The 15321-nt window shown below is 39.1% G+C and overlaps 2 pseudogenes; one reads left to right on the top strand and one right to left on the bottom strand.

Moving 5' to 3' along the window:
- The first annotated feature begins 11112 nt into the window (after positions 1–11112).
- LOC121823459 (small ribosomal subunit protein eS24 pseudogene) lies at positions 11113–12260 on the top strand (annotated as a pseudogene).
- On the bottom strand, positions 11220–11309 carry LOC121823628 (U6atac minor spliceosomal RNA; annotated as a pseudogene).
- Positions 12261–15321: the final 3061 nt, after the last annotated feature.

The following is a 15321-nucleotide window of genomic DNA, read 5'->3' as shown; positions in this document are numbered from 1 at the left end:
ATTAACCATCACAATGTGAAATAAATAATAGAAGACAAATCTGCTTGGCTCACAGTTTCAGAGTTTCTGTCCACAATTGCAGAGAGGGTATGATGAACCAGATAAGCTCACATCATGGTGGCCAGGAAGATATGAGAGAACACCTGTGCCAGCTGAATTTCTCCATATGCCGCCCTTTTGCTCCAACAGGCCTCTAGCCTGTGGGTCAGGCTGCCCATATTCAAGGTAGGTCTTGCCTAGTCAGTTCTCTCATAAGGAAATGCAATGTGTTCTCATCTCAATGCCTACAAAGCCAAAGCAATCACAGCTGATAAATAGCAAATAGCAGATTGTGGAATGTGTGATTCCCAAAGCCATGCTTTCTTGAACAGAAGTGTGACAATTTTATTTGAGAAGACTGAACGAACTCATATAGGAGTGCATTTTAGGTTTCAGGGGTATACATATTCCAGAACAGGCTCATTTCAGAAGTACATTCGTAAGCATGCTTAATTTGAGGCAAATCAAGAAGGAAAGATGATGGATAAAATTTGGGGCATGCTTACTTCAAGGTCATGGAACACATATTCAAAAGGTCAATTTGGTAAACAGTACCAGTTGGGAGTGGGTTCTGCTTGTGTCATGAAGTTGTAGCTGAGAAACAAGGGTATGTTGAAGGTATGTTGATAAAGATGTGTCCCTAAAAGTTACGGCCACATTTATGCACAAACTCTCTGAAATGCTTTCAACCACAGACACATTCACAGATGTGCTTTGTCTCTTAGCCACTTCTCAATCCAACAAAGTTGCCAGTGGACATGACTCATCCCAACCCATTAAAATTACATTCAAAGCAATGATAAAATTAGTTACAAACCTACCAAAAATATGTATATGATCAGTCAGAGAAAAACTGCAGACTTTTATGGAGGATATAAAAGTGGACATAAATAAGTGGTGAGATTGTCTATGGTCATAGATAGGCCTAATTAAGTCAATAGGATTTCTCTTCTGAATTTGTCTTGCAGATTTAATACAATCCTGTTCAAATTTTCAGTAAGTTCTTTAATACATATTAACAAGCTAATTCTTCAATTTGCAGTGAGAAGCAAAAGACCAAAATAGCTAACCAAATATTGAGGAAAACCAAACCAGAGAAATGGACCTACCTAATTTTAAGATTTAAAACCACAGTAATCAGCATATTATAGCACTGGTGAGAACAGACAATTTGATCACTGAAACTGTTTACAAAACCAGAAACAGACCCACCTTATATAACAACTGATCTTTGAGTCAAGAGCAAAGATGATACAATGAAAAAGAAAAAAAAAGTCTTATTACCAAATAATTACTGAACAAAATAGATATGTGGAAAACAAAATCAAGACCCAGAACTTCCATACATCATAAAAGTCACTCAAAATTGATCACACATTTAAATGTATAATTGAAAACTACCAAAAATAGAACATGTAGAAACTCTAGAGGAACTTGGGCTTGGAGATGAGTTTTATATACAAAACCAACAGCAGGATCCATGAAATAACTGTAACAGATACCAGCAAGAAAATGAGAATGGGGCACAGGTTAGAGGACAAAATTTGCAATTTCTTATAATGAACTGCTTTTCAACACACTAAAAGCTCTTAAAACTGCACAAAGAACAATGAGACTTAAAAATGAGTAAATACCTAAAATATACAGGTGACAAGGCATGGAAAGATGCTTCACATTGGAAAGCAGTGGGGGAATTTGAATGAAAACAACGAGATACTGTCATACACTGAGAACGTCAAATCCTAGTGATGATGTAGAGCAAGAAGAAACTCACGTATCGTTCAGGAGAGTAGAGGATGGCACACACAAAGTGAAAAGCAATTGGGATGGACCTTATAAAACTAAACATGGTTTTACAATGTGATATAGCAACCCCATTCTTTGCTGTTTCCCCTCACTGTTTGAACTACATGCATATGTTTTTACACGAGCATCTTATGAATATCTTCCCAACTTGGGAACAGCTAAGATACTCTCTTTCAGGTGAGTATAGAAAGGAACTGGACTGTTTACCATCTCTACGGTTATTCAATTGTAAAAAGAATGCTTGCAAACATGGAATAGATGAATCTTAAATAGATGTATTAAGATAAAAAAGAAAAGATTGCATAGTGTATGATTTGAATTGTGTGATATCCTGAGAACAAGGATGGAGACAGTTGAAAGATCTGTGGTTCCCAGAGTTAATGGAAAGAGGTCGGACCCTTAGAACACTGAAGAATTTTCCTGTAGAGAAACTATTTAATTCATTGTTGTTATATTGGTAGGTATTGACCATTATTTATGAAAAACCAAAGGATATACACCAAGTAAACCCTAATATAAACTATGGACTTTGGTGATAATAAGGTTCCTAAATTGTAGCAAATATACCATTTGTGTGTGTGGGGGGGGGGGGTGTATAGCAAATGTCCCATTGTGGTTTAAAAAAAAAAAAAGGCTAAGGTCAGGGCTAGTTTGTATATAGGAACTCCTTGTTTATTCTGTTGTGAACATAAAAACTTCTTTAAAACATAATCTTTTGGAAAGAATAAAAAGAAAAAGAAACATATTTCTAACTTCATTGAGAACTGGAAAGATCAGTGAGGCCGTTACAGCTACATTCCACATGGTGAGGATCCTCTGGAGCTGTGTATGAACTGCCCTCATGGGACAGAGGCAAGCTCCGTTTGTCAGCACCCTGCCAAGCCTGCTTTATACCTTTCCATTCTGTGCTGGGCCCTGGTTGCTTGAGTTTGTGACCCCTGCAGTGGAGGAGCCGTAATGGCTTCCTTTCCTTCCTTGTTTGTGCATTGGACTTTGAGATTTAGTACTTGAGTTACAATAGAGAGAACACTGAGTGGAAGGAAATCACAACACAGGGTACACAGTAGTGCTGGCTCCAGGACTCCAAAGAGAAGAGAGGGATGCTAAGTTCACTGAAAAGAAGACCCACAGAATTCTCAATTTTTAAAAAAGATTTATTTATCTGTGCATGCACATGTATGTATGCGTGCGTGCGTGTGTTCACACATGTGTAATATGGGTACCTGCAGATGCCAGAAGGAGGTGTTAGATCTCTTAAAGGTGAAGTCAAAGGCTTTTGTGATTTCCACCATGTAGGTGGTGGAATCCAAACTTCAGTCCTATAATAGAGCAATAAGTGCTCTTAACCACTGAGCCAACCATCTCTCCAGCCCCCACCCCCGGGAGTTCTTGTTACTGGGTTTTCATAGTAAACACACACAGTTTTATATGAGTTTGCCTCTAAGACCTCCTTTTAGCATGGGCTAAATCCGATCTCAGCTCTCCCGCTAACTCTGGGATCGCCAAATCATGAGGTTTTCGGCTTTTTCTCTGAACCTTATGTTTCTCTCAAGCTTGTGTTTCTCTGAACTCAGTGCAGAGTGGCAAGTAGAGAGTACCTATTCACAGTCCCCAAACTCAAATCACCAGTGTCACCCAGAAAATTACTAAAGACACAGGATTGCAGGACCCTCCCCCAGCCCACTGAATCAAAATTTGTACTCTCCTGCATTCACCAGATAACTCCTAAGTCCATGAGAACGTGAACAACTCTAACCTAGGTAATAGCAAGTTCTCTGCCTGATAAGTCACCTTGTGGATTCAAAAGAACACAGCAGTGGAATTTGACAAATCTAATCTGGAATATGTTTTCTGCTACCATGCTGTCTGTGTATCACTGGAAAAATTACACTTCCCTGGCGTTCATATCTGTCATAGTAGGGATATTAGTGCATGCTTTATAATATTTATAGTGTTTATAAATAATAAAGTACCCCATGCAGTGTCTGCTCTATAGTAGAACTGAATAGATTTCATTTCCACTCCTTGCTTGCTCCTTCTTGTGGGATCAATCAGTAGTCTATAATCCCATAGCTTTCAGTCCCTGCTAGAGATCTTATTTCCTACTGCCAATGCCCCTAACTTATGAAGAAAAAAATGCACAAAATACTAAATCTTAACAAAAGTAATTTTAGATCTTTTACATTAATACTTATTGAGTAGCACAATGTATAGATTCAATCCAGGCTTTACTTATTTTATTGCATATGAGTTAATGTGTGTATGTACATGTGCATGCGCGCATGCGCGTGCGTGCGTGCGTGCGTGCGTGCGTGCGTGTGTGTGTGACTGTGTCTGCATGTCTGTGTGCCCATGCATGCCATAGTGTGTGGAAGTGTAAGGGCAACTTGTGGGAGATGGTTCTTTCTTTCCCTATGTGGGTCCCAGGGAAGGAACTGGGGTCCTCAGGCAGGGCAGCAAGTACTAAACGATGAAAATGATGCTGATGCTTGAAGGCAAGATTTGACTGTCCCTGGGGTGTCAGGGCAATTATTGACTCAGTCACCTACTAAATATTGCCAAGTAACTGGTTACAAAGCATCCTTACAGGAGGAACATCTCTGAAGATGTCTTTTAAAGGCTGCCCCATTGTATTTTGAGATGATACACTTTTCTCTTCCCGGATGTTATTATTCAAACACTACTCACTTATCTTTATGTTTTCCATTTTGAATTCACTAGACTGTGACTTTTCTGTAAATCTTTTATGAACCAGGTCCCTCATGGGCCCTCTTTAATTGGTTAAGGATTATCAGCAGAGAACACTGTCAAAACTCTAGACAGTGCTTCCTCCAAAACATCACGGCACAAAACTTTTCCAGGAACATGGCGCCCAGGCACAGATAAAAATAACCCATGTTCTCATGCCAATAAGCACTCTCTGAACTTGATTTGCCAAAGCAAGGCAAGCTTTCATTAGCAGCCATGTTGTAGAAAAAGTTTGTTTCGTAGAACTAAAGCATTTGGGGTGGGACTGCGATGAAACTGCTTGGAAGAAAGAAGAGAGGGATTGGAGATCTCTGCTAATAAACTATTCCTGTATCCATTCTTTCAAGTCACAGACTGCCAGAAGGGATCAATTCACAAGCCTCCGGAGCATTTCCTTCTGTCATCTCACAAATCTAAATGGCAATTTTTATCATCCGATATGAAAGAATAAAACACACACTTGTCATATGGACAGACCCCTCTCCTGCAATCATTGTCTAAATCAGAAAATTCACGCCCAAGTTTGTCCTGGCCTCATTCAAAAATCTCTCTTTGCTTCTTCCTTCTAGTCCCCTCCTGCACTTATGAATAAAATCTCAGTCCTTTCTCAGTATTCACACCACAACATGAATATTCCTTTAGGTTTTATCATGTACATCCTCGGGTAGGTACACTGGCCAACGTGACTATTTCTACATCATTATTGAAAGGCCATTTCAAACTTGCATTTCACTTAAAATTAATGCTATAGGTACAATATTCATGTCTTTTGGGTCTAAAAATATTTATGACCTCATACTCAGCCATCCCCAGGCTTATAAAATTATTTTGAACTAATACTGACAGTCTAAATCAATGAAGCACTCGAAAGTGAAGCATGAGCAATATTCTGAACAGTGTCACAGGGAAAGCAGAAAAGGCAAGCTCATTATTTATTACTATAAGTTGGCTATTATTAAGATCTAGTCCCCACCAAAGTATTCCTACCCGGTATTGCAAAACCTCCCATAGCAGGAACAATTTTTTCCTTAATTATCTGTACTTTGGGGTTTAGCATTCTCTTTTCCTTCCCCATATTGTTGGATTCAACAGGCTCTTGGTGTTTCAGGGATATGTAAACTTGGCCAGATTTGAGACATTTTTTTTTTTTTTTTAGATTGACACATTTGATCATGAGAATGAAAGTAATATGTTACCTCTAAATAACACATTGGGTCATCCTGTTTTGGGATTTTGAACTTATTTAAAGTACTTTTATATGTGTTTTCTTAGGTTTTAGAATGGCCTTCTTCAGTTCTTTGTTCACTTGGAGACTTTTGGTAATTCTAGTACATCTGACTGAGTTTGGATTTCCCCGAAACTTACTTTCATTCACTCAAGTCCCAGCCAATCATTAATAGAGAGGGATTATCCCACCACTGCTGCATGAGACAGTTTCACCAGGAGCTAAGACCAGAGCCATCTGCTCCCAACGCAGGTGCAGTCCTCATCCTTTGAGATTCCTGTCTGCTTTAGGAAAGCTGCTTCCAGGGTCAGGGAGAGTTGAAAGAACTTTCATGGGGGACAATTTTTATATGTGTCTTTTACCTGGAGATTTTTCATAAGCCAGCTCAGGACCTCTCTGCTTGGTATGCAATACAGAAATGACTGGGTAAGTCTCACAAATTGAATTGAACTGACCATGGATTTGAAGTTACTGCCTTCCCCACCGAGTTAAAGCCAAATAGAGTTGCCTCCCTGGGCCAGGCTTTGATCAGTCGTATGGTACGTTCCTCTTCCTGACATCCAGTCCCCAGTACTGGTCTTATTTAATGTTCTTGTTCACTTCACTGGAAATGCTTTAGCTCGGGCACCTGCTGGCTGTGAAAGTGATTAGGATTTCATGGGACCAGAGCATTTCATTTCTGGTAAGCCACACCACGGCCCATAAATTAATATAGGATTATGCTTCGGCATTTACTCCGCAGGCTTGTTTTGAACTGAAAAGAAAAGGCAACTGAAGGATGAAAAAAAAAGGAAGAAAATGACGAGACAAAAAGTGAATACTCTTTACAAACCCTGACAGCGTGTATTAGCATAAGCACATTCTCTCTGGAAGTTAACTGAGGAACTTCCACCACTGTACTGTTGTCCATTGTTAGTACTGATAAGGGTCACTCTCTCCTCTCAAAAACAGACTCATCTTACACATGAAAAGTAGCTTACCCTTTGTCAAAACGTATACGCCTAACCTTGAGTGTCTCTGAAAGCCAGGTCAGCAAGTGAAGTCACAGTGCCAGCTGACCTCAGCATTGCCGTCGTTCTCACTAAGGTGTCAGAAACATGAATAAAGGTGTCTCAGATCCTCCAAGTCCGTGCACCCAAAGCCAAGTGCTAGCAAGTGACCCTGGTCAATGTCAAGAAAAGTAGGAGATTCACACTGATACATTCTGCCTTCATTCTAATACTTCTAAATAAAATAAAAGCAAATATTGTAGCGAGCTAACAGTGACCCATGGGTCAGTCTAACATACTGCCTAATTTTACACAGGCTGCAAGCTAAGAATAGATCCTTCAAGATAGTATGGTTGAAAAGGTAAAAACAGCAATATTTCTTGTACGAGAAAATTATCTGAAATTCATATTTTAGTATGCATTGATCAATCAGCTTAGAACATCACCTGCTTGACTTATGTATATACTGATTTAGTTTGATGAAGGCAAAATAAAGTAGTTGCAACAAAGATCTCTAACATGTGTATATGTATTAAGGCACAAGTTTGAGGTTGTTATACAATAGATACACAGCAATAATGGATGTCAAAAGGTGGGGTGATACTGTGTTCCCCAATATACTGTGCACCCCCTAATAAACTTATCTGGGGTCAGGGAACAGAACAGCCAAATATAGATATAGAGGCCAGAAAATGGTGGCGCACACACCTTTAATCCTAGCACTTTAAAGGCAGAGATCCATCTGAATCTCTGTGAGTTCAAAGCCACACTGGAAACAGCCAGGCATGGTAACACGCGCCTTTAATTCCAAGAAGTGATGGCAGGTAGTAGAAGGGTATATAAGGCTTGAGGACCAGGAACTAGTGTCTTTGTTAAGCCTTTAGGCTTTTAGCAGCAGTTCAGCTGAAATCCATTTGGATGAGGACACAGAAGCTTCCAGTTTGAGGAAACAGGATCAGCTGAGGAATTGGCAAGGTGAGGTTGTCTGTGGCTGGTTCTCTCTCTCTCTCTGATCTTTCAGCATTCATCCCAATACCTGGCTCCAGGTTTGTTTTTATTAATAAGACCTTTTAGGATTCGTGCTACAAAAAGGCAATTCTAAATTTGCAAATGGGATATGTAAGAAAGCATTTAATATGGTAGTTGATTCTTATAGTTAAGTGTCAAGATGAAGCTAGCAGCTGATGAAATTTAACTCTGAACTCCCTAAGTTTTTTTTTTCTTGTTTAATGCATTCCATAGCAAAATCATATGTCAGTCGATGAAAAATGCAGCATGTCTTGGACTTCTAGATAGGCCAAGCTCTATATCAGGTAACTTTACGAAATAAAAACAGATAAAGATGCTATTATTTTAAAGTCAGTATTCAGTAGGGAAGATAGACAGTATTGAAACAATCCCAAAGACAATCTGTGATAGGCATAAAATACTCATGATAAAAATTTATTTATTAATGACAAAATGGTCTTATAACTAAGTAAATGATTAGGTGGTAAGATGTGACAAGCTTGGAATTAACTGTAATAATTCATGCCTTGAATGTTTTCCACAAATGTGATAGTAGAATACCATTTTGACGGTTGGCAGGATCCAGCCTGTGAAATAAGAAATTTTAAATATCCATGTAAAAATCTCTACCTAGAATTCCTCACTAATGAAGTAACATTTTAGTACCAAAGGAGAAAACAAAGAGGAGAAATTTTTAACATTCTTTTTTATTTAATTTATCAACATTTATAAATCAACTTTAGTTCTCTATCCCCCTTACTTAGCAGGGATAAAGTGTCACGTAATGTGATCAAGCAAAAATGAGGGGCATTCCTGCTGCAGAGCAACTGGGCTTACTATATCACTTACTATATCACTCCAGTTCTGCCACCTTATACCTTTCAGGATACATTCCTCCATAAAAGAGCCACCAACCCAGTGGATATTTAGAGATATTTATCCTCTCATGAAAAAATGATCCCCCCACTTTTGGACTAGCATGTCAATGCATTAGGCGAGTATGATAACGTACTACAAAGCTCTTGCTACAGAGATAACAAAAGAGAGTTTATTCTGAGCCCAATTCAAATAACAGTGGTGATGGAATATGGATTCGGGTTACCCTGAACGACAAGTTCTATTGTCGAAGAGGTTACGTGAACTTTCGTAGTCACAGGACCAAAGAAACTCATAACTAATGCATTGATCAAGCACACTGATGGGAACTACCGAGTAAACAAGTCACAGCATGCTGGGGCAGTCTCTCCAGTAGGATGCTTACCATAGCATCCTGGCTTTGGGGTTTGGGGTACCTAGGGTTCTGTTTTGCAATGCATTCCAGTACACTGATGTAATTGTCACAAAGACAGTGTGATACAGGTTGGTAACAAGGGACTATTAAGGAGACTAACAAAAGCCCAGATAGTTTTGACTGTCAGTCTACAACATTCCATTTTCCCAGAACAATGAAGTTCTAGTGATTCAGTCAGAGGAGTCTTCAGCAAAGTTGTGGCTTTTTCAGAGAACCTCACTGCACATGTCAGTGTTCTTCAGCCAGAGACAACCTGACAAGAGAAAGGGAGTAGGGGAGGAACAGGGAGGGCAGAGAGATAAAGACAACAAGAAATGGAAAGGGAAAGTGTAAGCGAGATGAGAAGGAGGGAGGGAGGAAGGGAGGGAGGAAGGGAGGGAGGAAGGGAGGGAGGGGGAGAGGTAGGAAGACTTAACTTTGTGGAAATTAATCTTTGAATGTCAAGATACTTTCCAAAGACATTTATTGACATCGTGTAGATAGGAACAAGGCACTTATCCTATTACATATACATTTTTTTTCTTTTTCAACCGGGATAATCTGTTTTATATAATCTATAGTCAGTATGGCTGTTTTCATCCAATATATGTTAGAGCCATTGTTTCAAGGTACAAGAAAAATGAGGTTATCATGAATAACATTGTGGTAGTGTTGAGTTACCTGTGTACATCTTGCTTTGTGATTAATTGTGTGAATAGATGGTACTCTCTTCTCCAACTGCTACATGGAAATCCCTGTCGTTACTTGTACCTTGAGTGACTTTCCAGAAACTCCATTCAGCAGAATGCTAGGTTTCTACTTGAACTCTTCTGTGGTCTCTTTGCTTGTATTTGGGGGGTAAAGAACGTCTCATAGTTTAAAGAAAATCGTAGAACTTTCCCTCCAGTTAGCTCTGAGAGCACTTTAAGCTACTGAGTTCCAGATATGGCAGCTTCTCACAGCTTTGTGAAGAGATTTGCCACCTTTTTGTTTGGGATGCTGACTCAGGAAATTGACATTCAACTGTTGTGCTTTTAAAAGTATTTGCTGTGACTTCATTTTTCCCCCTTTCTGACAGTTGAAGCAGAAAGGTGGATTAACTTTCTTGATTCCAATTATCTTTCTTATAGTCTATCGCTGATACGCTCTTGTGTCAGGTAAGTTATGTGAAGAAACAGAAAATGTCATCTAGCAAATGTGATGGCGTTTGAGGGAAGGTGTGAAAGGTATTTCTTGTCATTGGCAACTCTCTGAGAACTTTCTTTAAAAGGCAAGTAGAATTCTTTTGAAATATTTGAATTGGATAGACTTTTGTTTTGTTTTGTTTTGTTTACCCTGAAAATTTTTCCTGAAAGATTACCATGCAAATGCCGATGTTTGTTTTTAGAAAAGATGTCCATTGAGGAAGAAGGGTGTTTGACTTGACTTCATTCTACATTTGAGAGTTTTATTGAAGGTGTTCTGCATAGCACGATAGGTCTTCTCTTTTGTTTATTTGTTATTTCAAATTTTCAGACAGTAAGTCCTGTCTCAGTAAGATAAGGTTGTCACTACTGGGGAAGGAAGGGGGGTAAGGTCATGCTAGTATAATATCTGATATTATTGAGACTGCATGTGTGTGCCACCTTGTTTGATTTTGACTTTCCAGATGTTAAAAGGTCTTTAGTGTACCCAGGCATTACCTTTTAGTTGAAAACAACTTTTTGGGATTTCTGAATAGCTTATGAAGTTGAGTTTTTGTTTCTTTTCTTTTTTCTATCTTTCTTTCTTTCTTTCTTTCTTTCTTTCTTTCTTTCTTTCTTTCTCTCTCTCTCTCTTTCTCCTTCTCCTTCTTCTTCTTCCTCTTCTTCTTCTCCTTCTTCTTCTTCTTCTTCTTCTTCTTCTTCTTCTTCTTCTTCTTCTTCTTCTTCTTCTTCTTCTTCTTCTTCTTCTTCTGTTTTGTTTGTTTGCTTTTTCGAGATAGGGTTTCTTTGTGTAGTTTTGGAGCCTGTCCTGGAACTCGCTCTGTAGACCAGGCTGGCCTTGAACTCACAGAGATCCGCCTGGATCACAGATCACAGAGATCCTCCTGGATCACAGACATCCAGGACAGGCACCAAAACTACACAGAGAAACCCTGTCTCGAACCCCACAAAAGGTACTTTGGTTAGAAGCCACAAAGTGCGTGGCAATGTCTTAACCGTATGCATGTTGTTAGACCAAGGGCCTCTTGCATCCTTGTCAAAAGTGTGTAGCCCAGCTTGGCTTTGAGCTCATGATCCTCCAGCCTCTGCCTCCTTCAGCAAATCCAACCAACCAGGGTGCACCACCACAGCCTGCTTTGTAGCTCAGCCACCATAGCCATCATAATTGACCCAGTAACGATCCGGACCAGGAAGTTCATGGCTAACCGTCTGCTTCAGAGGAAACAGATGGTCATTGATGTCCTTCACCTTGGGAAGGCAATAGCACCAAAGACTGAAATTCAGGACAAGCTAGCCAAAATGTATAAAACCACACCAGATGTCTGTCACCTTTGTGTTCGGATTCAGAACCCATTTTGGTGGTGGTAAAACAAATGGCTTCAGCATGATCTGTGAGTCTCTAGATTATGCAAAGAAGGAGGAGCCCAAACACAGACTTGTAAGACATGGCCTCTATGAGAAGAAGACCTCCCCCAAACAGCGAAAGGAATGAAGAAGGTCAGGGGAACGGCAAAGGCCAACACTGGTGCTGGTGAAAAGCCAAAGGAGTCGATCTGCGGTGACTTCATCTGCTGTGATAGGCAGACCATTTCAGTGAGGACAAATAAACTATGTGAAAAAAGAAAAAAAAAAAGGAACATTGAAGACTCTTTGTGTAATCTAGACAGCAAGCGGCAGCTGGAAGTTCGATTTGAGTTCTTTGTCTTGGAAATTATGTCACCACGTCTTTGGATGATGCTGCAGTAGGAGAGGGAAAGGAAACACTTCAGAAGTTCTGTTGCTGGAGGTTGGGCTCTCTTAATTTCTCCGCAGTGGAAACTAAAACTGTTGTTTCTCAAGTCTCACAGGGATCACAGCTACACGAGGGAGAGTGAAGGCTGCTTCGTGGTGACGGCAGTCCAAAATACGAATTTTCAGCAGTACACTGGCTATTTTCTCCCTCTTTACTTGGCAGAAGAATTCTTGTAAATTTAAATAATGCTTGATGCTAAGTCTCATTGAGCTGATGACCATCATTTCAATGTAAATGCCACGTTCTCAATGAGAGTTCCTGCCTTGCCTTCCTCTTCATATTTATTTGGTCTATAACAATTAAACAGAGATGAATCAGCTCCTTTAGTTCTCAATTTCCTCCAGCTTAGTAATTGAGCGTTGCCAGAATAAGAAAGCTCCTCTAATCATTCTCAAGATGTCTTCCCATTCGCCACCCAGTCTCCTCAGCCTAATGAGCAATCAACAGAACATTTAGTGGCCATGCGGAGGCTACATAGCAATTTTATTGCTCTAGGTTTAGCGAACAAAAAAAGGGAGATCATGTCATTTGAGTGAAAACAGGAAGGAAAAAAGAAAAAAAAAGACAGCAGAACTTCCTTTAACTTTAGAAAAAGAAATGAGAGGGCATACTATGGAGGAAAGAAGAAAGTTGCTATTGGTAAGGCTTTTGATAGGTGCCATGGACATTGCCCCTGGTGTCCTTCACACCATGGCATGCTTTGCATAAACGAGTTTGAGTTTGATCTGCAAGATGAATTTAGAGAACTCCACGGAGGCAGGGAAACAGAAAGTTATCTTCAGGGAGATGAATGATACCTCAAACTTGCAAATGCGTGGCTCCTTCCCAGGGTCAACTCCTATGCTATCAGTACTTAACCACTCTTTGGTTTTCCCATCAGGAAATCTGAATGTCGAGAAAATGTGAACGGACCAAGATTAGAAACTGTAGGGAGGAAGGCCAATGGAAATACGGTTCTCATTGGAAATAATCTATTTTTTTTTAATGGCAAGCAGCCTTTAGAGTGATCCTTGCATTTAGTCTCCACAGAAATCTTCATTAGAATTGTGTGGAGGTTCAGAAGGACAGACTATATAGGCTAGAGATGTGGCTCAGCAGCCAACAGCTCTTACTCCTCAATGAGAAACACTTTGGATGCCAGCGCCCACGTCATGAGGCTCATAAGCACCTGTAACTCCAGCCCCAAGGGACCCCATGATGTCTTCTGGCCACAGCACGCACCTCCACGAACATATGCACATATACTCACGAAGGCACATACACATAAGTTTTTGAGTAAAAGATTTTTGAAAAAGGCAAAGGAATCTGAAACTTGATGTGATCTAAATAATCTAGCAGTTGAGGTGACTAAAATTTTACAGAACCTAGTCCAATCTTCAAATAGATGTTTGGCTTCCTTTCTGAAACTGGCCTCGTAAAATTCATATTTGCTTATTAAAAGTGGAAATAATGGAGCTGTAGAGAGGGCTAAGTAGTTAAGAGTATTTATTTCTCTTATAGAGGACCTACTTTCTATTTCCAGCATCCAAATGGTGGTTCACAAATATCTGTAACTCCAGTTCCAGGATATGCAATATCTTTTTTTTTTACCTCTGTGAGCAGTAAGCACAGACATAATACAGTTCCATACATGCAGGCAAAATACACATATACAATAAAAAAAACTAAATTAAAAAAAGTGAGACTCAGAGGGCCTTTATTCTCTCTGCAGATATTTCCTGTGTATTTATTAAACCAAAATATGATGTATGCCATGTGCCATGTATAAGCAACCTACTCTATCCATTACTTTTATGTCATTCTTAATGAATTATATTTAATAAGGAGCAAAATAGTTTTCAAGATTCCTTGTTGCATTATTTTAAGGGTCTATCAAAAATAAAAATCATAATAAAATACATTTGGAACTGATACACAGGTTCTGTACCCATATACTACAGCATCAATTAAAAATATTTGGAAAATAGGGACTGAGGCAATAGGTTGGTAGGTAAAAGTGTTTGCTGTGCAGGAGAACCTGTTTACCACAACGTGAAGGTGAGATAGAGATATCACTAGGACCATGAGATTTGAGGGCCACTGCTCTTGGTCCACTGTAATCGGTGACTCCATAAAAGGGTATAAATCTTTCTAATTGGAGTAGCCTTTGAGATGACCGAAACTTTTTCATGGGGCTCTCAAGGCTTCTCCTCCCACAGGAAAAAAAAATCTAGGTAAATGTGAATACAATTCCTCAAAGAATACATTCTGAAGCATGTACTTTTCATCTCTTAAAAAGCCTTAGTAAATATCAATGATTTAAAAGCACACTTCAATGCCACATCAAGGACCACACTTGCTAGCAACAGCTCATTTACAATCTGAAGAAAACTGTCTGAAGTAAATCGTACGAGTATAGCTTTTAAGATATCTTAGCCATTGTAACTTGATAGGATTGATGTTAAAAAGTTCTAGCATTAGTGATATTTACCACAGTAGCACAACTCGAAAGCACCAAGGTCACTTCCCCAATCTCCTTTCACTGTGTTGCTCTCCAAAAGTGTAAATATGACTAACTGTGTAGAAGCTGCTCCCAGTGGTCTCATCATAAATCCAGAGTGATAAATGACTTTCAGACAGTCCTGAGCATCCACAATGGGCTCTAATAATATTGAGGGAAATTTTTATTATGAATACAAATCACCCCTAAAACTCGTAATACATCATGCTGAGTAATATCACAATAAGAATGAGAAAGAATTGAAGCTTTAAATAGGCACATACTTTTATGTACTTTGACCAGAATTTTTTTCTTTCCACTTGCTCCTTCAATCTAACACTAAATATTATTATAGAAAATGAAAAAAATACCTTAAACATTTATTTGAAAACTTGATTTGTAAAAAATAAAATAAACAATACTTAACCTCTATTATCAGATATTAATGCTAAAATTTTTATTCAGATCTAGAATAATGATAATGTTCCACCTGAGGTGAATTGGAAAGAACTTTTTATGTGTACTTTCATGTGAGCATTATAACAACTTCCAGTAATAAATATTTATACTTAGGCAGAGGAACCAAAATGTTAGAATGGTGCTTTTGTTAGTGAAAAGTTTATGAATGAATAAAACCACAGGAACTTTGATTGGAAATCATATGTTAGCTTTACCAATGCCCTAATATTCGTCTCACTACATTCTGGGCCACTGTTAGGAGTAGAAACATTGCATAAAAAATGGACCCTCAACTTAAAAGCTCTTGGTGTTATTTGATTCA

This window comes from Peromyscus maniculatus, chromosome 17 (genome assembly GCF_049852395.1).
Source record: "Peromyscus maniculatus bairdii isolate BWxNUB_F1_BW_parent chromosome 17, HU_Pman_BW_mat_3.1, whole genome shotgun sequence".
Classification (NCBI taxonomy): Eukaryota; Metazoa; Chordata; class Mammalia; order Rodentia; family Cricetidae; genus Peromyscus; species Peromyscus maniculatus.
This window is presented reverse-complemented; position numbering and strand designations above follow the sequence as displayed.